This window comes from Astatotilapia calliptera, chromosome 2 (assembly GCF_900246225.1).
Source record: "Astatotilapia calliptera chromosome 2, fAstCal1.2, whole genome shotgun sequence".
NCBI lineage: Eukaryota > Metazoa > Chordata > Actinopteri > Cichliformes > Cichlidae > Astatotilapia > Astatotilapia calliptera.
Genome location: NC_039303.1, coordinates 25,327,775 through 25,355,265, shown reverse-complemented (window position 1 = coordinate 25,355,265; position 27,491 = coordinate 25,327,775). Strand labels below are relative to the sequence as shown.

Sequence of the window (27,491 nt, the reverse complement as noted above, 5' to 3'; positions counted from 1 at the left end):
TTAAAAACACAATCTGTCCAGCAACGTGGATCACTTTATTTAGAGATTGGTGTGGGTAAGCTTGAGGGGTTTGCTAAGGATTGGAGTACCATCCACGTACTCCAAAAACTCCATGTTATTAGCATATTGCTGTGGTCTCCTGTAGTTTGCATGGAGGATGGCAACTTGTCTTCAAACGGGACAACTTTTACTTTGAAGGTGAACATGCTGCATTTCCAGTAGATGGGAAGTATGAGCAGACAATTAGGTGTCTTTCATGCCAACTAAAAGCAACTACAAGCAGGTTTTCAGAGAAGCACCTTATATGTCTATGTCTTAATATGTCTTATAACACCTGTCTCCAACCTCTGGGCCACGGGTCCGTGAGTCGTTTGGTACCGGGCCGCGAGAGTTGAGGCTCTGTTGTGAAATTCATGGTTTTCAGGGTTTTTGTTGGTTTTTAGCATTATGTCTTTGTTTTTATCGTTAACTAGGTTTCCCTGGGTCTTTTCCCATGTGTTATGAATAGATCTTCTTTTTTTGGGTACTGGTGCTGGTTTTATTTTACTGTATTTATCTGCAACACCTTAAAGGACAGTCCGTGAAAATATTGTTGGTCATAAACCGGTACGTGATGCAAAAAAGGTTGGGGGCTGCTGTCTTACAACATTATATAATTGATGACCTTCAACAACCACTTGCATGTACTCGGTGGTTACCAGGGGGTCACTGCCTGAGACATATTCACAAAGCCTGCATGAGTGATGTCTAACCTGCTGCAGATTAGGATAAAATGTAAACATGCATTGATTATTAAGTATATAATCAAGATTCTATTAGAGAAAAGTTGCAAAAACTATGTGTGGTTATGAAATATGCATTTTAAAAAATTGTAAATTGTATTCAGACAAGGACAGTGCAACTGGTGCATCACTAATATTGTTCCATTATAAATGATTTTTCTTAGTAGCATGAGCCTCTTTTTGTTGTTGTGCATTTGTTCGATTTTAAGTGCCAAAATCCTGAAGGGTATCTATAAAAGTACAGATTCCACTTTTCCACTGTACTTGTTGCACACAAACTCGGCATGTATCAGCGAGGGAGTTTTTACATGGGGTTTGAAAATCCATATGAATAATTAAATATTCCATTTTCTTTGAGAAAATCTTGTGCATGTATTTGTTGTTTAAAAAAATAAATAAATTGGTGTGCAGCTCCCAGCTGTGTCGCTGTCCACGTCTGCTCAGAAATATCACAGCAGGCGATTTCCACCAACATCATTGGTACTAATTTATGGCATGGCTTATGTTAATGCATTGTTTTAAGGGTTCATCTTTCACATTTCAGGATAATTAAGCTATTTTGTTAGGTTTAGAAATGTGTTCCATAAACAATCACCAGCAGGTGTTAAAACTGTTATTTTCTTAATGCTGCAGACAGAAGGTATGACCATCGTAGCCTCCAGTAATCACGTCTACGGGGAAGACGTTAGTATGCAGAACATGTGAAGGCTCAATCCATTCTTATGCAGTGAAGCACATTAGACAACCTTTGCCTTCCCCTTTGAGACTCTTGATATCCCTGTTTTGATTGTTAAATTCATGTCAGTGTTTTTTCTTTCCCTTTTCATATAGATGAGACCATTTTTCTCTCAGTAAGATTCGGCTTTTTCTTTGGTTGAAGCTACACAGGAAGCTGAAAACCCTTAAGGCGCCACTGCCTCCTACATTAGGCACTTGTGGGTGTATCAACTGTTTTCTCAATCGAAATGAGATGTATTTTTGCTTTAGTACTCTTGGTGTTGCCTAAGAATCTCGAGTTACTGCTTTGCAGTTGTTAATCCTCTTATATATTACTGTTCAAACACTTTAAGGTTGATTAAAATACTGCAAAAATTTAAGAGTGCACATTTTAGATGAATTTGAGCAAAGACGCATTCCCACATTGATCAGTGTATAGTGCGCACTTACAATGTAGCTAAACCACAAACCTCAAAATGGATTCTACTATATATGAGACTGGAGTATTGGTGGTTGTGAAGTACAATTATAAAGTAGGTGCAGTTAAATTAGAATTTCATCACATACTCACATAATTACCTTTTTTATAGGTTACCCAAAAGAGGAAAGGAATTACTTTTGTCCTACTTTTAGCTTCCCTACAAGAATCATCTCATAACTCTTAGTTGAACGTGTCTATAAATGTTCCGCTTGATGAGAAAGTGGAGCTAGGAGCTGATGTATTGAAGGAAATGTCAATCATGCTCAAAACACTGACCAATATTTGGAGTAATTTTCCACAAACTTTGCGGCTGCCGTGGTTGTGTTTTTCCCCGGCACACTCCCGTAAATGTGCTTTTCTGCCCCCCCCCCTCTCGCCCCCTACATCATTCGCGATCCCATTATTTCATGTGCAACAATTCACTGCTTCTTATAGCAAATTAAATGCAATGGCTGCAATGTCAGATATTGCACTGGAACAGCTCCACAGTTGGGCTGCTCCATTATTGCTGTGGTCACTTGTTTTCCCTCCTTTTTTTTCTTTTCCTTTTGCAAAACCGTTAAGTGTTTTAATGACGCACACATCATAGATTATATCACAGGAGTGGTGATCATGAGGTATAGCGAAGGAGAGTTGTTTCCCGTTTTGTTTAATCCAATTGACTTTTTTTTTTTTTGTAAGCAGGGAGAGATTGTAACATGAAAGCACAGCCCCCTTTTGACTGATTGTACCAATACAAAGGTGCTCTCCGTTCTGGCCTGTCGATACCAACGTGCTCAGCTGAAAGATAAGTTCCCTCATGATGGAGCTGCGTGCTCTGTGCCGCTCTGCTTGCTGTGCGGTGAGGCTGTTTCAGGACAGAGTCGGTGAGTAATACCACGTGCTGCCTCTCATTGCAGCCGATTACTTATCTATTGATTGAAGCCTGCGTCGTGCAGATGGATGTCTTCGGAGTGTGACAAGCGCTTTAACAATCCCGGAACCTAATGCTCCTTAACGTCACTCTCTGTCCATGTTAAATAATGTCCCGTCCCTAAGTCGCCAGGATTCACTCATGGTCAGTTGCAGCAATGGCAAAGGGATCCATCTCGATTGGTTGTCTTCAAGCCAAAAGATCTGTGGACGCAATTACATGCAGCCATTCTTGTGCTGCAGCTGGTGAGATGTAATAAATGGCATTAAGGATTGTGAAAATCCTTTAAATACACTTTCCTCCTCCTCCTTCCTGCTTGATGGCTAGAAAGAGCAATGAATTCCCAGCGATCACTGCAAGCTGCCTGTGAGAAGCAGAACCCCGTTTCTACTGCTTATCACTTTCACTTAAGCTGCTCAGGAGATTCAGTCACGTGCACTCAGATGTGGTACACACAGCTCCCCTAACACCTCGAAACACGGTGCCAGCTTTTTTATTGTTCTCACAGAGCATGGGATCAACCACAGTGCAACGCAGCATCCGGTTCCACGTCCTGCCGGAAAAATGTACTTGAAGACAAAGATTGCCTTCTTCACTGATGTACTCCCTGCATTTAGAAATTTGAGGTAATGTTTTCTCTGCCTTATCCTGTCAGGTTCTGGCACAGGTCCACAGTAGCCTTGGGCCGGTCGAGTCAATCAGTTGTATAATTTCAAAATGTTAAGGGTGACCCAACGAGATGAATGTTTAAGATGAGTCATAATTCATCAGACTAGTTGCTGTTTGAAGATTTACGGCAGACTGCAATGCACAGGCTGTCCAAATATTGCATTTATAAATTTCAGCCATTAGTTACGTCTGCAGACTTTTTACCAGCACAGCTTGAACTGAGTTTATTCAGATTCAGTTTATTCAAAAAAATAGATGAATTCAAATACGCTCAAAGGCTGGACGACATTGCTCTTTATGTAGCTCTAAGTCACTATTTACTTACTCACATGCTTTACATAAACACTTTACCTGCAGTAGGCAGTTGAAAATAGGCTGGAAGTCATAGCAAAGAAAGTAGGTTAACCAGGGGCGTAATTTCCAAGGGGGGTTAGGGGGGTTATGACCCCCCAATAATCAGACCCAGCCAATATAACGGCCCAATAAAATTATGAATTATCTTGCATAAATAGGCTGTTAATTTTCAGTCATTTCAGTTATTACCAGCAAAATTGTTGCATGTTTAATCATCTGGGAATTTACCCAGATTTATTTATTTATTTTGACAGAGATCTTGACCCTCCCAAAGTTACGCTAACACCTCTTGTCATCTTGGATTTTTTTTTTTCTTAGCCTTGAACAAATTTTTATAAAAGGACCTGTAGACTCACAACAATGGTGTCCTTCAGCCATAACGTTAATCTCTCCGTCAGCAGTACCACAGCCACACTCCTTACTGTTAAATCTGCTGCTTCCGTCACTGCTTAATGTGTTTTTGGTGTGCTAACGTTTATAATTTGACAAGTGACAAAGAAGTGTTTTGATTAATTGGAGGTGCTGCCACTTTTTTTCCTTTCTGCTATTTGGCAAAAAAAAAAAAAAAAGACTTTACGTATATGTTTTCACTTGACCAGACTCCAGCGGATGGACTGTCATTGTATTTGTTGAAGTGTGGATAATGCTTTAAAAAAATATGTGATTATTTCACAATTAAGATGTCAAATCTGTTGGGGTGTTAAAAAAAAAAATTGCAGTGTTTTTTGTGAACTGGCTTTGAGCTGTTAGCCCTTGTTATTAAATCTTCTAAATCAAGCATTATTAATTTGCAAACAAATCTTAGAGGGATTCAAAGAAGGAGGATATTTTTTTTTAATCAAACATCAAAGCGCCTCATTTTCATAGAGCAGGCCTTTGGCGTAGAAACCACAATAGGATTTCAGTGTTGGTTCAGGGTGTTATTGCTTTCTTGTCTGGTTTTTTATTTTTAGGAAGATTACATTTTCTTTCAAACTCACACATGCCCCCCTCTCACTGGAGGGTGTTTTCCATTTGCACTTCCCCAAAGTGCAGGAAAAAAACACCGTCTGTGAGCGACTAGTCTTCACTTAAGTACGACCCTGACAATAACCGGACACCGTGGCCTGTCTATGACAGAATACAGTGATAACTGAATATCCTGCTGAACTGGACCGTTTGCCATCTCAACTCTCTCATTTACCATAGATTCGCCTTGATGATTTCCTGCTGAAAATCAATGATTCACTCACTTTCAGAATAGCAGCTCCTCTGAGGGTGTTGGCTAGGTTCTCCCAGTGGCAATGATTTCAATCAAGAGGCATGCGAATTCTCCTGCCTTTCACAATAGAACAGAACAGTCTCTAATAAATTGGACAAATATGTAATTTCTCTCCAGAAGATGGCTTTAAATTGCTGCATGTAGCGACCTCACAGCACACGTGCACTCTTAGACACATGCTGCATGTGCACAGATGTGCAAAAGCCAGACGTGTACGCACGTTTGCTCTCTGCCTCTGAAGGTCCATTTGTGTCTGCAACATTTTGGTTCGTGGTTAGTGTCGGGCTGCAAGCATTGCGGTAGCGTAGCGCAATACTAAAGGCTATCCCCGCGTACATACAGATACTTAACAATGTTGACCTTTAACAAGTGCAGGCCTGCATTTTGGAATACTTGCAGCTTATAGCGTCAGAGGAAGACAGAAAGGAGACTGTAGGAGACTGTAGGAGAAGGTGTTAAAGCTGCTGTAAATCTGCCAGCAATTCCAGAATGGTTTTCTATTACGGCGCACCATTTTTGTAAATTATTCATGCCAGTAGAAAGGTAATCACATTATTTTGCACCAATTGTTCTAGTTTTGATTAGATCGCATAAGTTCACTCAAATAATAAAAGTCATTATTGACACATACTGCCACACGTGTGCTGGCCAGACCTCAGATTGCGGTTGTGCTAATATTAATCTGCTCATTATCATTTCTTTTCTCCTAACTGAGCACTCTATGACCTAACATAGTTTTAAATATGCTTCTTAAATCACTTTTGTTATGAAACAATGTGACTAGGACCCAGATTTGGGAGAAACATATGTTCCAACATGTTTTTCTTAAGGGATGATTTGTTCTCTTCATTTACGGCTCAGGGTTGCCATGTAGTACTGTTTTAATCCTCTAAAACCACCGCAAAGTGGTTGCACTTTTAATCCTGTATTACTATTCAAATGAGAATGCGTTATCCCGCACAACTCATCTTCAGTCGTTACCAACATGTCTCGCGTGTGATGTGACTTGACTGGACTGCTGCTTTCTCTCACTGCCGAGATGACGTAAATCTTACACTATGACTTGCAAAGACATGTGACTGCGGACAAGGATTAAAAACGCTTGTGGTCCTGAACTATTAAAGACACTGACTATAAGAAACGGGGAACTCTATATCATACTTTGTTATAGGCAAAATGACTCCATAACTCTAATTTTTACCAATAAGGTCACACAACCTTAACACTGGTTCTGAGCCTGTAGTCATACGCTGTGAAGAAATCTTGTTGCAGGCTTGGGTTTTTTTCTTTTTTATATTAATGGAGGACTTGCTGCTCCTAGCCAGGTGGAAGCGGAGCAGTAATAAATGTGGCCCAATATATCATCCGCAGCACATTACAGGGAAGCTGGGGGTGATTATTCATGCCGGCAGGGCATGAACAGACCTTTCAGGGGTTCATGGGCTCAAACTTTGAAAAGGGCGTCTCCCTCATCTTTCTCAACAGGGTAGGTAGAGTCTCCCCATGCCTCTGATATTGTTGTATCTGGTAGATCATATTTGGTTAATGGCAAATGTGTGTGATTTTCTTCTTCATCTTTTTGTTTTCCTTTTCTTTTTTTAGCTGATTACTTGATGAGTCTGGATTGGTGTGCACATGTATTTATCAGGGTCCTTTGTTTGTTTTCAACCACTTACTGTAATCATCATTGAATTCTTTAACCTTAATCATCAGTGTCAAATAAAGCAGTGTGCAATTTGTAATGTTCAGGCTGCATTGTTAACTCTTTGGACTGCAATTGCACGAACCGTTCTATTAAGTCTCGCTGAATCCTAAATCCTAGAATTAGCTTCTCAGACGGGTGTAATCAAGACTTCAATTACCATACTTGCAGCGAATCAACTTTTTTTTTCCCCCCCATCAGCCACATTCTTGGACTCAGTTAAGACCCGACAACTCTCCACTCATTTAGCGAGGGGCCGGGGAGATGATGGTGTTGTGAGCAGCGGGACGCAGGGTGAAGGTAGTTGAAGCGTTATGTTTCGAGCAGCCTGTGTTTACTGTCTTTTTGTGGCTATCGGAGCACACACAGAGACAGATGAGGCACAACAGCTGGCTCTAATGCGTGTTGGGTAGCATCAGCCCGGCCCAGTCAGAGCACATCAATAGACCCATACGTTAGGTGACAGCAAGAGCACTAAACTGTGCTCGTCTAGCAGGTGCCACGGGCCTGGCCCCAGCACGGGCGATAGGAAAATAGGCAATCTGTCTTTCCACTGCAGAGGTATGGGGGTCATTTAGGTGGAGGGAGGGGGGTGGGTTGTTGGGTTGCCACTGGACATCAGAACTCTGATTCTTCAAAAAGGGAGAGCAAAATATCATTTTTTACACAATGCCAGACATTTATATCCTCGACTAGCAGCACTTTCCTCAAATCACTGCGGGTGGTCACTGTATTTGACATTGTTGATCAGTCATGGCATGAGATGGATAGTTGATCTGCACTGCTTTGCTCATTAACTGTTTTGTTCTATGTTGCCTTTTATTTTCTTTGCACAAAAAAATAGCATGCTAATTCAGCCCTTTGTAATTGTAGCCGAATTAATACTGACAGACTTAAACATTTTGATACTGTAATGTTAATGCCTTTGAGCTGCGAATGTTAACACCAAGCTGTTGTGCAGTCTTGCAATATAATGCTGTATTGTTTCTTATTCAGATTTGATAGACGGGCTCTATTGCCCGAGTCTGTCCGTGTAACTCATTAGAGCCATATCACTTTGCATTAAGTCCCATTACCTCATTTAGCGCAGCCGACATTTAAAAATAAATAAAATAAAACTGTTTAAAATAGTGCAGAATCCAAGGCGGTGATTTCTCCAGCTATGGAAGAGCAAAGACTCACAGGACTGCTGATGTGCATGTTGAAATAATGACTTATTTGTGCTGTTGTGGTTATTCAGTCATGTTATGTTTGGACTTTGATTGGTGTGTGTGTGTGTGTGTGTGTGTGTGTGTGTGTGTGTGTGTGTGTGTGTGTGTGTGTGTGTGTGTGTGTGTGTGTGTGTGTGTGTGTGTGTGTGTGTGTGTGTGTGTGTGTGTGTGTGTGCCAAGACACAGAGAATCTCATCTGCATTACATTGCAGGGGGGTTTATTTTAACATAAATGATTTCAATCTTTAGCTTCTAACAGGGTTATACTGTAAAGATTGTAATGCACCTGCATGCATTGTCTCTTAAACATAGGCTAGGAGGGGTAAAGAATGATCACTTCTTTAAACTAAACTAAGCAGGTCTGCAGTGCTTCTGCGCTGCTCATGTATTAGAACACACATAACACATTTGTATTAATTTATCGTATAATTCTTTTTGTCTTCATTTTATTTATATATAAAGTCAGAAATAGCTGTTCATAAACACTGAACAAATTATTAATTCATACATTTCTTCTTCTTTCTCTTTGCAAGCTAAATATTCATTGTAAAAGTCAAAGTAATCTATTACAAACACAAGCTTCACTGTTGAACACATATTTTGAGATATGACGACATATTCCAGTGACCCCAAAATGTCGCTGCACTAAAATTTGTTTAGTGAAGCAAACAAACAACATGCGCATAATGTCACTGTTTATTATATAATATGACACATAATGTATATAATTTGTAATAATTTAAGTGTTATTAAAATAATTCCCAAATGCTATAAAGATGTTGATAATCCTGGTTGGAATTTTATAGTAAATCTAATCCAGACTGATTAGGAGGAGTTATATAACAAATGCATAATTATGCTACGATCGTTATGATAAGATGTAAATATAGTTTGTGGTAAGTGCTTTTGAATTTTTTGCCACTATTAACAAGTGTGCAACACATTCAGAACTAACATGTAACTAGACAGTTTATACACTTAAGACATAATTGTCCTTATTGTATAAAATGCCGTGTTTTATTACAGATATGTAATATACAGTGTTATCCACACTCCTGTTTTGTTTTGGTTGTCATGCCTCTATGTTCATTAAACTGCACATCTTGTTTATCAAAATGGAAAGAGATTAATAATTTAAAAAAACATGCAAATGTCAAAAAAAAAAATCACACATGGCAGGTTATCTTTATCCCCGTGAGGTGGACCTTGGCATATATGAGCTGTGCTGCAGACAAGCCAAGACAGAACATCAGAGGAGCTGACTATCAGCCACCCTCTCTTGAGAGAGACATGCATGTCATTTCATCTAACAGGACGTAGATGAAAGGTGTCTGGTTACTTAAGCTTGTCCAACATAACCATCCAGATAGAAAGATTAGGGCATCCTGAGTACGACTAGACATACACCGTTTGTTTCATTGCCAACCTCTACTCAAACATCATCAGCTGGTAGATCAGCTCGGTGTAGTTTCTTTTGTTGACAGAAGAATTGTTTTCAGAAACTTTGCATTGTGCTGCTCGATGTCTAGCCAAGCCTGTTTAGCCAGCTGGAGCTCTGCAACCAAAAGTTTTAGACCAAGCACACCCCTTGTCTGACCTTTTGACAGATCGTGTTTTTGCATGACCCTGTGCAAAGTTTCCAAATCCTGCAAGTTTTCCAACTTTTTCTTATATGTGTTGAAATAAAAACACCTGGTGTCACCTGTATCGGGTGAATTTGATCTCTCTCTGCCCTACTAGTTATTTAAAGCTGCTCCACAAGACAAAGTGAACTTCTTGTCACACATTTAAGTTGGGGTGATTAAACAGCGTCTCCCTGTACATGATTAATCAGTTACCACCACTTCTTAGTGCTTAGGAAGGAAATCATTTTGTAAAGTAAGTGTGTGTGTGTGTGTATGTATAATTGAGACTGATACAGTAACAATGATGACTGACAGTGAGCATGATCAAACATGCGCATCCTCTATCACAGCTTGACAGATCCCAGGTTTGGCAGTGATACATGGTCAAAACCAAGAAATGGATGAATTGATACCTTAGCGTGTTCTTAGCACACATCAGTTGTTTGCCCGTGAAAGCATATACTCCATGCACCAATAATGAATGTTAGTTTTTAGATCACAGTAGGTAAACTGTAGAATAACAGCTTCATTGTTGAAATGTGTTCTAGTGCAAGTTTTATGCATCACCTTCCCTGTGTACCCTGTATATTATTGCATGTGGAGACAGGCTATGATTTGATTAAAATGAAATAAAGTAGTGAGCTTTGTGTTGTGCATCTTTTTAAAGCTCTGTAATATTGAACATAATACAGAACAAATGACAACAGATTACAGGTCCTAGTCACTCTAATGGGAAAACGATGATAAATTGATAATTGGAAGGTGAAATGAAATCATTTGGAATTTTATGAAAGTGACTTCAAAGTGATCATTAGATCCTCTGAGGGGCTTATTTTTTTTCAGCTATGGGTCACTAATATCTTATACCACTAATACAGTTGTAATGATAACACAGCAATAATGGTCTCTGTATTTTTTGCACCATTTGCACTGTTTTACTGGTGCAATAGATCTAACATCATTGCCATTTTAGCCTGGAAGCTAAATTAATGCAGAGCAGACAAGATAATAACCAGTACATTTATTACAAATGTAGATTTAATTACAGAACTTGAGTGGCGATGCATTGCCACAGTAATACCGTAGTAATTTAAGGTTTCATCATAAAATTTGGTGGGAGAAAAAAAAAGGCCCTCTTACTAAATCTGAGTGCGCATACAATCGGCTTTTATCTGATGAGATGCTTAACCACAATCATTTGTTCAGGGGATCTTAGAAACTGTGAAAATAACATGACAGTGGTGTCTGTGAAGCGTAATTCAAGTTGAAATGTCTTTATTTTGCACTTTGTTGTTTCCCACACCTCGTTCTTTTTATATCAAACACTAGTGTTGGCAGAAATATGTCTTAATGACATTAGTACGCTTTATATGTAAAAAATTATTCAAAGCCTGGTCTGATGCAGACTATAGACTATACAGACATGTGAAAAAGAGTACATTCTTTCAATTCTTAGGTTTCAAAAAGGCAGATATAAAAACATAATATGGCACTCAGCAGGAAAAGTAGTTAAATAACAATACAGCCTGTTATATTTAACAGAAAAATGTGTATCTCTGTGTGTGTATTGGGGTGGGGTGGAGTAGAATAAATATAAATACACCCTTACTGCTTACATAGGAATTAAGAGTAAGTAGCAGCCATTGCTGCTAACCAAATGCTCTTGATCATCAGCTGATCATCGCAAGTTTGAGCACCTCTATAAAAGCAGAAGATTTGGCAGTTTATAGGCCTGGAGCATTAAAGCGTATGTTAACAAAATGCCAGTCAAGGGAGTGGACGTCCCAACAAATTCATCCCAAGGTCAGACTATACAATGCTCAAAAAAATGAAACCTTGTGGCTCAGTTAGTATGTTAAATGTTAAAGTTCATCAATACGATTATAAATAAACTAAAAGTTTATGGTCTGTTTGGAAGGGGTGCCAGGGGAAATGCTGCATTTTAACACACCACAATGATGGAATATTGTCTTTTGGACAGAGGACACCAAATCCAAAGCACCAAATCTGGACATATCGCGCCATCGGCCCCTCTGGCCAACACCAGTAGGCAGGAGGGTAAAGTGTCTTGCCCAAGGACACAACGACCAGGACAGAGAACCCAGGGATCGAACTGGCGACCTTCCGGTTACAGATGCGCTTCCCAACCTCCTGAGCCACGGTCACCCCCCCAGAGTCAAATGTAAGGCCATCTGCCCGACAGCTAAAGCTTGGCTGAAATTGGGTCATGAAAAAGAACGATGTTCCCAAGCAACACATATACAACAGAATGACTGAATAAGAAAAGAATCGATGTGTTGCATAACAAGTTTTGCATAAACAAATGCCTGCAAACCTCAGTGAACTCGAAGCAACATTGTAAAGAAGAGTGGGCCTCCACAACATCTAATTTGAGACACAGATGAAGTCATGGAGAAAACAACTGTCTCAGATTGTTGCTGCTAAATCTGGTTCTACAAGCTACTGATTCATAAGTTGTACTTATACTACTCATAACGCTACACAGTTCCTGGTGTATCTGTCTGTACTCTTTATTCCTGTTTTGGCCTAGTTTTAATGCAGACCTTCCCTCACCCTAGGAAAATGCATTTAAACATTTCTTCAGTGTGCATAGCAAAATCCCTTCATCCACCCGGTGTCAATTAATTTTCCTTCTCTTTAGTTTAGCAGCCCTAAGGTACAGCCTCTGGTTGTTTCAGTGGTTTCTGCAATTTTATTTCTTTCTTTTGCAATAGCATTTATCTATTCCCTACACTTGCTATTGATTTGTGCTTGAATTTATTCTCTCTGTTGTTTGATATGTCTGATTTGCCATGTTGCAAAGTTCAAACCAAATTCCCAAATGGGATAGTAATAGCTTCAACTAAGAACAGAAAAGGTGGAGAAAAAAATGCATGAATCTTTTTTTTTCTTTTTCTTTTTTAAGTTGACCCAAGTCACATGTGTTGTTACTTTGTATCAGTGTTTTGCAGACATGTGACTGCTGTCCACATGACTTTAATTTGTCCATCTTTTTGGACAATCAACGTGACAATGTGAGAGCAAGTGAATAAGACCCGAGTCACACAGGCCAAGAGACCAGTCAGCAATCATCTGGCAACCGCCAGTCATGGGAGACAAATGTGTACACCCCTTCTGGTTGGCAAAAACCATCTTGTGATTGGTCACTAGCATATGAACACCATCCAGCTACTGTAGTGAAACAGTGAAAAGTACAATGCAAACTGGAAACTGAGGACATTAAAAGCATTAGAAGTTATAGAAAGCTCTAAATAGTAGTAATGTAATAGTAGTAAATGTTGATGTTAATATGTTTTAGGAAGAGATTTAAAGGAGGATACAGAATTTTCCTGCAATTCTGTAACCATTAACTTCTGTATCCAAATCAGGCAAGGAATTACAAGGTTGCAGCGCCCAGACAGCAAAGGTTTGACCGCATTTAGCGACTAAACGAGCCTTTGGAACCACTAACAAGGGCATGCTAAGAGCTCTCAGGCAGTGGCCGAGCTCATATGGAGTCAGCATCTCACAGATGTGGGCAGGGGCCAGACTGTGTAGGGCTTAAACCCCAGCGATAACATCTTAAAATCAATTCAAAGCTAACAGGTAGCCAGTGAAGGCCTGTTAAAAGCATGGCTGCAGGATTTTTAATTAATTGCAGTCTGTGTGTGTTATCACAGCTGATGCCTAAGTAAAGTGCATTACAGTAATCAAGTCTGGATAAAAATGAGAGCATGGATGACCTTTTCGAAATCGAACTGTGACAGTAATGGACAAATTTTTGCTGTTTGTCTAAGCTAAATGAAACAGGACTGCAAGACAGTAGACACCTTTGTATCAAATGAAAGATAGGAATCAAAATGACCCCTAAGCAATGGTTTCCCCAAGTCTTGCAGACATTTAAAAAAAAAAAAAAAGAAAAGAAGAAGAAGAAGAAGCAAAGCCCAGACTAGAAAAGAGGTCAATAATCTTGCTAGTGCTACTGGTTAGCAAGTATTTGCAGACGAGCATGAAAAAGTACCGGCAACCAGAGCAATCACAAGAAGAAATTTTTGTTTTCTTTGCAACCAATTTCACCTCAAGAACCACTGCCAACCAGCTGGGGAGTGGCTGTATCATTTCCAACAAACCTCAATAGCTAGATTGTTAGTTTCCCCTTACTTCCTGTCTGTTAGCTGCAACAGCCATATAGTATCTATTTTTCATTAACTGGATAAAGGCGAAAGGAAAGAAAAAAATATAAATTTGACTGGAAACCTGATGACAGATCATGTAAAATGTCAACATTAATTGGATACAATTAGAACAAGTATTAGCTGGAGTGGTGTGTGTTTAAAAATGTAATGTGTGATTTGAAGCTTGTTGGAGCACCTGTATTTTTTTTTTCCCCCACCTGCTCATCTAAAAAGGACTGGCAGCAGCAGGTTCACATTATACCTTGAAGCCAAAGCACGTCCAGCTCTGCACAACGAAGTGGCTCATTATTTAGCCAAAGATCATCTGAAAGTGAAATCAGCTCTGTCATGCTAAATTTAGAACAGAGAACATTTCCCCTTTTTTCAAATTTTGAATTGTCATTAAAACCAAATCGTGTTGATGGTGCCTCTCGGGGTCTTCGTCTGCCTTGCATTTCAAAGCAGCTCCCCCCCCCTCAAAAAAAAACCCTTGAATACCACTCCATTATCCAAATGACATTCAAATGCTCTCAAAGTGAGCCTATAGTTTGAGACTTCCATTTTCCTGCTAGTTTTACAGTCAAACAAGAAAAGCCCTAATTGCAGTTAGTCACAACGACTCTCCTTTCTATACTGCTTTCAAGAAGGAACAAGGTGACGTGCTGACTCAATTTATAAAAAGTGTTCTTATTAATTTAGATAATGATCTTTCTTGCCGTTAAAGCACTTTGCACTGTTCATTCACAGTTTTCTGCACATTGGTCGACAGTCCCGATAAGATTACTGCACTACCCCCAAACCTGGAATTCTATTGGTATATTTTCCTGGAGCAAAGTGCCTCTTTTCAGATATTTATTGCTAGCCACCTAATGCTTTGCTATTGTTCATGTACATTACTGGGTAGGATGTGGAAGCAATTTGTGTCTCTGTGTAGTAGAGTGTGGCCATCAAGACTCCTCGTGGATTTGAAAAGGCAGAGAGGAAGAAAAACCCAGAAAATATATTGTTGGCATTGTTGGAGAGAGGGCTGCTTTGCAGAACCTGTATACTGCAATAACAAAGTATTTACTTATAGGCCCCTTTTGTATTCACAATGCACAGGTGACAGATTGAAAGCCACACTTCTCAATCGGAGGATCTCAGTGAGTTTCTATGTTGTGTCCTGTTGTAAATCTGGTTGGAGGAAGGGGGTCCACCTATAAATTGAGATACGTTTGCTGTAGCCCCTGCAAGTGACTTAGTACAATAGCACCACTAAGCTTTTTCGTCTGAGTGTTTAGGCTTTGTTGAATGTAAACAGAAGGCACGCTTTAATTCTGGATGCCATTGTCACCTGCTATACCTCGGTGTATTTGTAGTTTGTTTATTTGTAGATTAACTTTGGAAATGTTATTACATCTTGCCATTTTTAGCATACCACACAGTAAATGATTTTCAATTTCAGAGTGCTGGAAAACAGCCACTGCACAAGTTCAGCATGATAAATTTTTCAAGTGCAATTCGAGTTTACTACAGAATTGAATAATTGCGTTTTAAACAAGGTCTCCGAAGGTAAACATGTAGAAATTCTACACCATCGTGTTGATTCAACCCGCTGCTCTCTTTTTTAAATTAATTTAAATAATAATTGCGCTGATAACTTGAGGGAAGATTGCAGAGACGAAAAAAAAGGGGGGAGAAAAAAAAGGAAATGCTAAAAATTCCAGGCACCTTTTGCACATTGAGAGCTGCTTCCTTGTTATCAGATGGTGCATGTCTTCAGCCCTTATTTGCAGTGAGGTATTATTAGCAGCGTAGCGGCACTGTCCCACCTCATCACATCATCTGTCAGAAGATCATCAGTTGCTGTAACGGCCCAGGAGGAAGTGCCCTGTGTGCTGCTTATCTGGCTCAGGCACAAGGCCCAGTGTGTCTTGTCCTGGCGGATAAGGAAAAGAACTTGGTGTACTTTAATCCAATACTGCTTTGGTTTTGTTATTGTTAAGGTCACATGTTATTTGATCCAGAACTTGACATTCTTGTTCCTCCCCTGTGGAGCTCTATTGTTGTCCAAAAAAGTCTGTCCCAAAGTGATTTGGGTACCAACAAATGTGTATTAGTCTGGAATATAATGAAGTCCCAGACAATGTTATTTCAATAAAATTAGCTAAATCCACCAGTACACATAGTTTATAAGATTATTCTGCTTCTTGTCCTTTTCTATTGCTTGTTTTTGTACAGATTGTTCAAAAAAATGAAAGGGACAAAATTGAATAGAGTATAGCATCAGGTTAATAAACTTCTTGGATATTGCTGTGGTCAGTTAGGTAGCTGGGAGAGTTCAGAATCAGAATACTTTATTCATCCCGAGGGAAATTAGAGTTGATAATCAGTTTCAAATCCTTTGTTGTTAATGACATTAAGAATGAGACAACACCCAAAATGTATGTGTGCTACAAAGGTTACATAGGTAGTCCAACCCCTCCAGGTTGGTGTATTAATATGTGCCATTGCTAGAAGGTTTTGCTGTGTCTTCCAGCACAGTCTCAAGAGCATGGAGGACATTCTAGGACAGAGTCAGTTACTCTAGGAGAGCTAAACAGGTCTTTAACCCATCAGCAGGACTAAGCACCACCAGAGCCCTACAAAGTGACCTCCAGGAGGCTGCTGGTGTGAATGTCTCTGAGTATACAATCAGAAACAAACTTCATGAGGGTGCCCTGGGGGTCTGACATCCTCTAGTGGGCACTGTGCTCACTTCTCAGCCCGTGGAGCCCAATTAGCATATGCCATCGAATACCAGAATTGGCAGGTTCAGCACTGGTGCCCTACAATTTTCACGGGTGAGAGCAGGTTCACCCGGAACACATGTGACAAAAAGGGTCTACATAAGCCGTGGGGAATGGTATCCCTGTAGCATTGTTCAACATGACCATTTGGTGGTGGGACAGTGATGGTTTGTGGAGGCATATCTACAAAGGGATGCACATACCTCTACAGGCTAGACAACGGCACCCTGGCTGCAATTAGGTACCAGGACCCAATGCACCAGCATGGGTTCTGGGTTTCTCTGGGTGTGGGACAATGCCTGCACTAAAAAAAATGCAAACAGTTCTGGGAGATGAAGGAACTGATCGTCCTCCAGGAGATCTCCCTGGACACCATCCGTCGTCTCATTAGGAGCACGCCCTAGTATTGTCAGACATGCCACACAAACTGCTGAGGACCATTTTGAGCTGTGGCACTGAAATTTAATCAAAGTAGGCCTGCCTGACGCATCAGTTTTTCACTTTGATTTACATGGTGTCTGTGAATTCAGCTCTCTGTAGGTTGATCCTTTTTATTTCCATCAAACGATGTGGCACTCTTTCATTCTTAACAGATTACCCAGTCCTTATCAGTGTAGATATCCCATTGAGATCTGATGTGCTGATAAAGCCTTCCTTTATTTTATTTTTTTGAGCAGTATAATGTCTAATGTCGTGTGTTTAGGCAAATGAAACATTACAAACCTACTGACATTTTGTATCGTTAAAGCAATTTTCATAAGGTGAAATCACACCTTTATTTTTCTCCAGACAAAGGTGGGAGTTTTGTGTTTAAATTGCATTGTGTAGGCATCACCAGTCAGAGCCTGAAGTAGCTTAAAGCCCACAACATCACATCCGATCTGCAGGGTTAAGGCAGAACAAGCACTGTGCTCAAGTGCGTTACCATCTTTTAGCTCCTTTTATTCGAGTTTCAATGCTGTTAAAGCAAAACAAATTAGACTGTCTGGGAGGAAAAACAAGTAGAAACTCCATTTTTAGGAAGCAGTGATTTCATTTGAATGTGTTGTTGAGCAGCTGGTCATCAGATTTCTTTTTCTTTTTTTCGTTTTTTAAATTTCCTCCATTTGCAGTTTCTTTTACTTTCACCTCACTGATGGCAAATGTTTCGGTGACTGCGCATCAGCCTACGTCATTATTGTTATTAGTCACCTCTAAGTGTACAGGGTCGTACTGCATGTTCTTAGGGCACTATTGCCGTCACTCCTAATGTACATGACTAGGTAGGGAGTCATGTACAAATTACATGAGTGATTACCAATGCACGGTTAAAGGCCAAATAAGATGAGTCAACCTCAAAGAGGAGAATATTCATTTAAGTGAGGAAGCTGAGCTGTCGAGCCAGCTACACTCGCTGGGATTTTGACTGAACATTATCTGTCTTTTGTCTTTTCTTACATGTGGCTGCTGTCACACACTCGGGGATTCATTTTGTTCACTATTGTTAGCACTTCATTTGTAATATAACTTCCTCAAATTGGCTAAGAAAACTCAAATTTTTTTTCTTAGGTAAATTAACCTGAAATGGAATAGACGGTGTGTTCTGAGTAATGAAAGCGGTACTTCTTCCAAAACAGATTTGTATTCATGCATTGCTAAGTCACAGCCGCCAGTGTGTCTTTGCTTTTGGTTGTCATGCCAGGGGGACTGGAAGGAGCTGCCGGAGAGGAAGGAGGGAAAAAAACTTAGAGAATAATCAGAAAGCTGTTCAGGTTGAAATGAGTTTCCCCACTCTGCACGCCGCCGCTGCCTTCGACTGATACCCTAAACACGCGTACAGTTCAGATGCGCTTTGGTTTGCTTTGGGGGAGAAAGTCATATCAGATAACCAGCTCTGCCTTTCATTTCTATACAGGTTCACACTTCTCTACATAATTCCCAGTTATATTTCTCTTTCAGGTCCAGATCCTCTGGATTTGAGTCTCTGCTGCTTGTGAACATGTGACATTGTGGTAAATGTGTTTGGGGTTTTTTTTGACGGTGCCTCTGCCGCATGTCTGCATTTCTTGCCGTTAGAACATTCGTTAATCTCGTCATAGTCATGGATTATAGAAGCTGGGAGTTGGCATTTGATGTTCCTCTTTGACTTTCCTCATGTATCTGTGTTTATTGGCTCTTCAAGTGAGGGATCGGGGGTGAACAGCCACGCTGGAGGCATGGCTAAAAAGGACAGCAGTTGCTGTCTGTCTGCCACTTTGGTGCAAAATGAAATCTCATAACAATTATTGGACAGACTACCATGAAAATTTGTTCAGATATAATGGTGTTCAGAAGACACTGCAAGACCAGCAGTCCTCTGGCCATCGGCACTTGGGATTATTCTTGTTCACAAGGGGTCGCCACAGCGACCACAGCGAATCAAACAGCGTAGCCTGTTTGATTTGGCTGATCTTTCTGCACTATTGCCTTTCCTAACGCAAACCCAAAGGGATTCATCTCTTCCCAGGACAAAACTGAATCTTTCACTTGTTAGGTAAATGTGTAAACCGCTACACTATGGAAACATTTTTTATTATTTAAGTATATTGTTCCTTTGAATTCCTGTTAGCCATTTGTGCATGCAAAGAAAGAATCAGGCCAATGGTATGACTTGAGACCAATATCAGCTCCACACTGCTGATCACCTACTTTAGATCTTCACTTTAGGCCAGGTCATTCATTCTCATGTCTCTGATTCTTAAGCTTTTTCTCTTTATGACCATTTCCTCACATTTTTTATCACTCATTACTAATTAAAAATGAAAGTTGAATTTCTACTACACACCATCAGCCAACTCTTTCAACTTAGTTTCACTGCAGGCACTTTCCCCTAGACATCCACACATCACCTGCTGCCACAGTTTGAGAACCGCTGCCATATGTGAACAGTGTTAACTGTGATTCAATGCTTTCTTGCTGGCTAGACTGGATCCGGGAGATAAACTCCCCATTTGTAGTGGCATACTCACCAAGTCACTGTTGTCCTTGATGTCACTCAGCTGTCTGTCCTGCAGTCTCAGTGACTCCTGCTACCCTGTCTTTGACTACATCCTACAACTGCTTTTTACAGAGATTTGTATATAACATTGCGGTTTCATGTGTCCCTACTCGTTATGCTGAACTCACCAAGGATGCAGAGCAGATCAAAATGTGCAATCAGGTATTTATTTTAGAATTCTTTCTTTAATGTTTAGTTTAAGAAAGTCTGGGTACTCCTCTACTGTGTGCACATGCATACCCTGTCCCGTACTGCCAAAAATACAGTCTAAACACTGAGCATGTGCTTCCTCCACCCTAATGGTGAGTCATTAGCAGATCCAGTAGCATAGTGTGTCACCTCTACAAGTGCTGGTGGCATGGCAAATTGGAAAGCTGGCTCTGCCATTGTGTTAAGGTTATTAAAGTTGAACAGGTGATGGTTTGTCTTAGCCTCGTTATTGATCATATCTTCGTGTTGTGTTCTAATTTTCTGTCTAATGCCGAGGAGCCTCCGAGCTCCGTCACGGTAATTAGATAGAAGTCACCCTCTATTTGTTTCTAACAGGATCTTTACTGGGAAGGTGGTAAATGATGAGATGAGGAGGAGGAAGAGAAATGAATAGGCGGGTTAAGGTGGTTGGTAAGTGTCACAAGGGTGCGTTTAATATAGTTTGTGTCAAAAAGCCCTTGGAAAAACTTTAAGGAGCTTCTGCAGACATCAGCAAGTGTACGCTCTGTGTTTGGTTTGTTGCGTTGCCAACATGTTTTTTTGGACAGACACTAAAGTGATTTTTCTGTGTGTTTTCTGTGAGGACTGGTGCAAGGGCAGCGGAAAGAGAGCACATTTCCATCTAGTTGTAAAAAGGCATTTGCAGTATGAGCATTGAAACATATGACATTATAGCAGTTAGTGCCATTTTTCCAGCATCCTAGCCAAGCGTATGTATAAATCACTAATAAACAAACAAAAACTTTTGACTGTTAAAGTGAGGGGAGCATTTTTCTACTATTTTTAGGGGGTCTTGTTGCCTTAGAAGGATAGGTTAGAGCAATAGAATATTGCTCGTATCTTTTCATGAAACATTTCTATTCTGATCAGCACAAAAGGATCATGAATTAATGCTATAATGAGACTGAATGCCGATGGAAGAATTATGTTCCATCAACTCAGCAGGGTTTGAAGCTGGGTGCTAATACACTTTATTTAGTTTTGTCCTCCAGTAGTCGATGTCGCCATTCTGTATTTATTTTTTTATTCTTAAGTTTATAGTTTGGGATAATTATGGCACTCTGGCTCACTTTCCTGATTGTTCTGCCCTTGTAAAATTCAGTGTGTGAAACCATTTTAGCTGTAGGCATACCTGGTAATTAAAGGATTAATTTGGTAATCTAAATTGTCTTTTGTCTTTTTCTTCCTCCTCCCTCTCGTTATTTCCTAACTTCCATTTCAAAGATTTAAGGCCTCCTTTACTTCTCCGTCTGCGTTTCCGTTTCTCCCAATGCCTGCTCCGAGTCCTATAATCAACTTGCTTCTGGATAACCTCATTTCCGGCTAAGCGCAAGGGGACGACAAATCCGCAAGCGAGTGCGTGCCTCGCATGGCAAAGACTGCGACTGGCTCTGCTCCTCCTGCCAGCGGTGGATGTCTTTACTTCCTTTGAGGATTGTGTGCAGTTATTAAGTCAAATGTGTTTAAATCTCCGTGGCTCTTTTGAGAAACATCATGCACCGAAGTGCCAAACAGGTGAAGCTTTGAAGAATCGGGAGGCATTTTACATTGCGAGTCTTGCTACAGCAAGGCGTTTTGGATGTTCCTCTAAAATGAGCCAAATCTGTCAAGCGTGTCTCGTGTTTGTGAAGACTTTTACAGGAGAGCAATAAAAACCGTTTTTCCTCACTCAGCTTTTTAGTTTTTGAATTTTCCAAAAATATTCAGTAGTTTCTTTTCATTTTCTTTTTAAAGTACTTGATCTTTGGCCTTTCATTGTTTTCTCAGTTGTATGTTTTGCTTGGTTGAAGTGACCTTTTTACTCCAAACACTGAAAAGCAGTTAGATGCTTCTGAATTATGATTTTTTTTCCCCCTTCCTTTTATGCTGTTTCGTGGGAGCTCAAGTAATTTTTCGACATAAATGCTCCAAGACGAGCACATTTCTACTCACAGTAATGAGGCAACTTGATATTTGCAATGCTCTGCTTTTGAATTACATATTTTTTAGTAAAAACAAAGGCCTTAATATAAGGTAATGATCAGAAGTTTATTTATTTACTCATTTTCCTACAAAATGGCCAAGTGCTCTCGTGCTTAATTTCCTGTGTACTCGAATTTGTAATCAAAGAGGATCGCATACACACATGAGTAGCACACCCAAGTAAGTGCAGTCGCTAAATAATCTTACTGGGAAGTTACAGCCAGCAATGAAACCACTGATATAAGAAGTGACTGTGTGAGAGGCCGATTCAGCCCAAAGACTGTTTGCATTGTGTGCAGAAACATCTGGAAATGAATGGCCACAAAGCATCAGCTGTGGCACTCGAGCAATGAATATGCATGTTTTCGTCTAATTTGGAGACCCTCAGTCCGCTCCGCCAACGGCACTTGCGACAATAAGAATGTGATTTCGGAATCACCACGGGCCTGTTTAAAATCCCAAACTCTCTCTGCGCACAGATTTCCAGCTCCCAGCTGTGCTGCTCCTTTTTAAGCATCACTTTCAGCCATTTATTCACACACCTTTTGCACAAACTGCACATTTGCAAGGACAAGAAATCCTCGCATCAAGTCGCTCAACTTCCAGCGTGCTCTCACTTACGCTGCGCTCTCAAAATGTCAGCTCTTTTAGCCTGACAGAAAACTTAAAATGGTCTCATAGGTTTCGAGGCAAATGCGCCTTTCATGACTGCGTCGCCTTGAAAGGTGAGCTGAAGCGAGGGGAGGTGGGGGGCTGACGCGGGGTGTCGGTGCTAGACGGCACAGAGTTGCTTCCCTGCCTAGATCCACCGCCACCATCGCCGCCACCACCACAACCCCCGCCGAGGTGTTACTTCAAGGAACAATGACAAGGAAAATTGATAAATAGGAATCAACAAAGCGGAATAAGTAAATGTGTAGGCTCCTGTTCAAAGGTGTAAGGCTCATTAATGGTGTTGTTGTGCACTATATTTACACAACAGCTCCACACTTGTTTTTTCTTCCTCCTCCCTTTCCTTCTACTGACAAACTGTTTAATGACAAAACAAGCAAAAGCATTTAATCACATAAACAAAGAGACGCCTGTTTTTTGAGTAATGATGATTTATGTCTCCGGCTTTTGAAGGCACTTCTCAAAGTTGACGATGAGATTGAAGCTTCAGAAGCGCATCTATTATGGAAATGTCCTCTTCGGGAGCACTGTGGGCAGCACGTTATTAGTATCTAGGATGAATATATGCAAGCACATGTGCAAGGGCCCGCATCACCGCTATATGCTTAGCATCCAATTTTGTATTCAATTAAGGGTGGGGGGTTGTAATAACGTCATACGTGGCATGCGTGAGGACAATTTACATATTCATCCTCCTCGAGGCTCATATTCTCCTTCTGTCCTTCATACTCTTATTTATTAATATAGTTTTAAAGCATCTGCATCCTCTTATATCTGATGCTGATGCAAGTTTGGGTTGCAGTAGGTGCCGGTGCTAGTACATGTTTATTTAATGCATGAAAGCAGTTTCTATACTGGTGGATATCTGCTGACAGTAATTGATTGTTTTGCAGACCGACCTTAATGACCAGGGATATTGCATAGTGTGATTTTGCTTTTTAGCATTTCTGTTTTTTTGCATGCATAATTCTGCACCTCTCATTGATTGAAAGACAAAGCTGTTTGTGAGCAGCTTTTTTTGTTTTCGTCTGCTCTTTTGCATTGTTGTGGTCTTTTTTTTTTTTTTTTTGCATACATGCACTTTTTGGGCGTTCATATATGTGTCTCGGCTCCAGGATGGCATGTAAGTGTACAGTATACGGGGAGCACGCATGCTCCTGATACCAAATGTGCCTGTGTTTGTGGTTCGAGTGCTTGTTGAAGCGTGTTTGTCTCATTGAAAAATGTACTCTGAAGTAAATATTTCTCATCTGGGGACAAACATACATCAGTCAGCCGTGCAGCAGATTATATATGATGGTGGAGGAAGCTTTTTTTTTTCCTCCACCCCCCTATCACCGCACTCATCCCTTCGTTTTCCTGCATTTTTCACTCTCGATGTAAATGCCGTCACGGGCATATAGATAGCATTTCTAACTCGACCTGATCAGCGCTTCTCTTCCCAGAACCATTATGTACATACGTTACGTTTAGAGCGATCACTGAATAAAAACACTCACTTGTTTAAGAGAGTCCGGAAACCCACTCATACAAACCCAGGCACTCGGACGGAAAACATCAACCAACAAAGCGGTCGAGACACATTTGATCTTAGCTTTGCTGTTAATAGCCAAACAAGAAATTGCATAATATTATGGATTGTAATTTTAATTGAATTAATTTCAGAGGACATCGTAAGGCACTGATGGTGTCATAAAACACTTGTTATAGCTGCTGTTTATCACACTGATGTAAATTATGCCCAGTGATTGCTCAATGATGCTTTACTTCAGGGACATGATGTTGGGAGAAAAAAAATGTAATTGGCTCCAAAGGGCATATGATGTGTTGGTGCTGTGAGGGAGAAACACAAAAGAGGGTTATTTCCTCTCCAGCTACGTTTTTCTTTTCCCTTTTTTTGTTTTGTTTTGTTTTGTTTTTTTCGCCGGCTGACATCGCCGTACTGTGTCGCTTTCTGCTTTTCATGTAGATGGAAGCAAAATTTAAAAAGCGGAGCACATCTACAGTATGTTGGATTTTGTTTAGAAAAGAGACGTGAGCTTTCTGTGTATACGAGGGGGAAAAGAAGCCTGCTCCTGCAAAGTAAATGACACTAGAGTAGAAATCATTACGAAGTATTGAAGATTGTAACGGTCTTGTGTTACCATCAAAGCTGCAAAATCTAATCCTGTGTGATAATATAAAACAAGCATATATAGTTGCAGTCGTTACAGGAATATAATTGTTGTTATTATCATTTCATTTTTTAGATTTTAACATTTATATATTATAAGTGTTTTTTTCTGACGGCATCATAACAACTTTATCATCTTATCAGCCCCTGACTTGGGAGTTGATGTGGTCAGCAGGACAGATGAGTCATGGGGTCTGTGTGAAGCAAGAAATCTGCCCTGGACATCATGGCTCAGCACACTGACAGCTGGTGCACCCTTGTTGTTGTGTGTGTGCATTTGAGGTTGTGTGTTCTGAATTGTCTCTCAAGAGAAAAGCAGCTGCAGACAAATATCAGGGCAAAACTTGGCGTGTTTCTTTTAAAAAAATGACAAGAATTTTAAAAAAGAAGAAGAAGAAAGAATCCCGGTTTCTTTACAGGAAAATCTGCAGGAGTCCAAACAGTGGCCTGGCCCCAGGAACTCATTCACCATATTGTAGCAATTAAAACAGTGTCATGGCTGTATGATCAACAAGGGAGACGTTTAGCGTCCGCTGTTTGTTGTTTGCGCGCGTACAGAATAATCTGGCAATGGGCTCGGATGCATTTCACAATTAACAGCGGCCCGAGCCAATCACACTCAGCGGAATATAATGCAGGGCTGTACGTCTTGATTTGTGCACTGACCCGCAAGAAGTCAGTTAAGTGGCTGATACTCCCTATGTGTGCGAGCGAGCAAGCGCGTGTGCACGTTGACTTTGAAGTATGTTGTGTCGTGACAATAATCTAAGCCAATTTAGTACGCATCAGCCCTCCATTATGGGTTTGACATAAAGCGGTGCGTGACTTGAATTCTCTTCCGTAAAATGACAATTTGCTTCTCAAAAGAAATTACGTGTTTAACCTCATTAACCTAAAGCACATGCACTAAAACGGAAGGCTAACCGCCCTCCCTTGCACCCCTTGTGACACACTCAAAAACACAAATTGGCAACATCATCAAAAGTTGAGAGTTCGCTCTGAATGTGACCCCTTGCAAATGGGAAGTCGGTGGCGAGTTAACATCGGTAGTTCGTCGAGTCATTTCACAACTTGTCAGCCTTCTCGGGTGGCTTGGGTTTCACTCTGTTTCAACATCATCTGTCCTCTATGAGATGATTAACCTGGCAGGTGCGAGGTGAGTCTCGCCTACTGTTTTAGTGAGCTGTCGTCCTCAGTCTGCAGGGAGTACAGGGGGGTCAGCCCAACCGGCTAATGGCTGTAGTCACAAAGCTGGAATCAGGCCCACTTGAAGAACTGGCCATCATTAGGAACAACACATTTTCAAACAGCCTGACCTGCCGGGCCCACGCTGTTTATTAGCAAAGTTTTTGGCTCTCCTTTAAAGCAATTATATTCTCCATCCAAGATGAACTGTGGCCTAAACATACACTCGCATGCGCAGTCAGTAATGTCAGGCGCTCGAATAGAAAGCTGTCTTTTTTTTTTTCCTCTGCAAATGCATGCAATAGGAAAATGTGTTCGGAAAATGAGGAAAACGGGGAAAATGGCAACGTGTCAGCAAGTGATGTATGTCGTTCATTGGACACAGAACATTTAGTTTTCATTAAGAGTTAAACATGTACACGCAACATTAATGGGGTTCAGTGACAGCAGCAGCGCCGCGCCTCACTGTATCTCATCCTGATAAATTAGCAACTCAGCACACAGGGGTACAAGGGAAAGAAAGGGAGAAGAAAGAGAGACAATAATATAATGTGTAGTGGGGGAGGAACTGACAGATAATGTCTTCATCTGAAGATTGGTATTTATGATGCAATGTAATATTATCCCTGACCCGGGCATCGGCAAGCTGTAAGGATGAACAAAGGCCGGACGAGGGAGGACGACAGGAGTGGGGGGGGGGAGAGAGGTCAGCACGAGTGCTGGCGTTTTCATTGTGTGAGATGTGGACTGCCGTCCTCTCCCTCCGCACGGGGAGTGATGGAGAAGGTTGTTAATTCCTGGTTTGTCAGCCATATTGGATTCAGGGCAGTAAATTAATATCGCACTCCTTTTAGAGGGGTTTTATTTTGGGATTTACCGGTCTCCCTTGAGTGTCGGTGATGTAAAGAGGTTATTTCCCTCTTTCTACTCCGTTCTGTGTCCTCTCGCTATCTCTCGCGCAAGGCTAATATGTTTAGAGAGAGCGAGAAAGTGTGTTCATGGAGGAAGGATGTGTGCGCTGCAGGCTCTTTTGTGTCACTCAGCATTTGGATAGCACATTTTTCAGCGAGAAGTCTGCCGTAAATTGTGGCATCATCCGAGCAAGGCCAGCTCCCTATCTCCGAGGTGTTTCTCTCCCCCTCCCGCCTCCTTCCTTTACATGTCATTTATATGTCATGTGAGATTTTAAAGGAATAAAAAGACATCTACTGGATATAGGAAGTGATTTTAAGTTAACAGGCTGTTTAGCTGTCAGTCATCAACCTTCCCTGCCTCGTGCCCTGTCGTGTTTAATGTGGGTAGAGTTAGAGTCCCGGATGAAGAACCATATAACACAGTGTGAAGTGGCCTAGTCGTTGAGATGGGGATTTATGGCTGCTGGTCCATCAGTGGTGATGTTAAAGGGCTGTGATTAAGAGCTGGAGTAAAGACATGGACTTTGCTATCCCAGCGACCCAGCCAAGAGTACGCGAGGCTGATCTCCATCACTGCCAACTCTGCTCCACGCAGCTCCGTCTCACTTTTTTTTGCTCTTTGTCCATCTGTCTCTCTCGGTCTTCTTCTGCCTCGCTCGTGTGCATATGTATGAGCTCAAATTCACCAAGGACTCCCAATC

General features: G+C 40.9%; 1 protein-coding gene across 4 annotated transcripts in view; it reads left to right on the top strand.

Moving 5' to 3' along the window:
- Nucleotides 1-27,491, top strand: part of unc5a (unc-5 netrin receptor A) — a 148,278-nt gene that overhangs the window by 49,899 nt on the left and 70,888 nt on the right. The gene's annotated exons all lie outside the window — the stretch shown is intronic.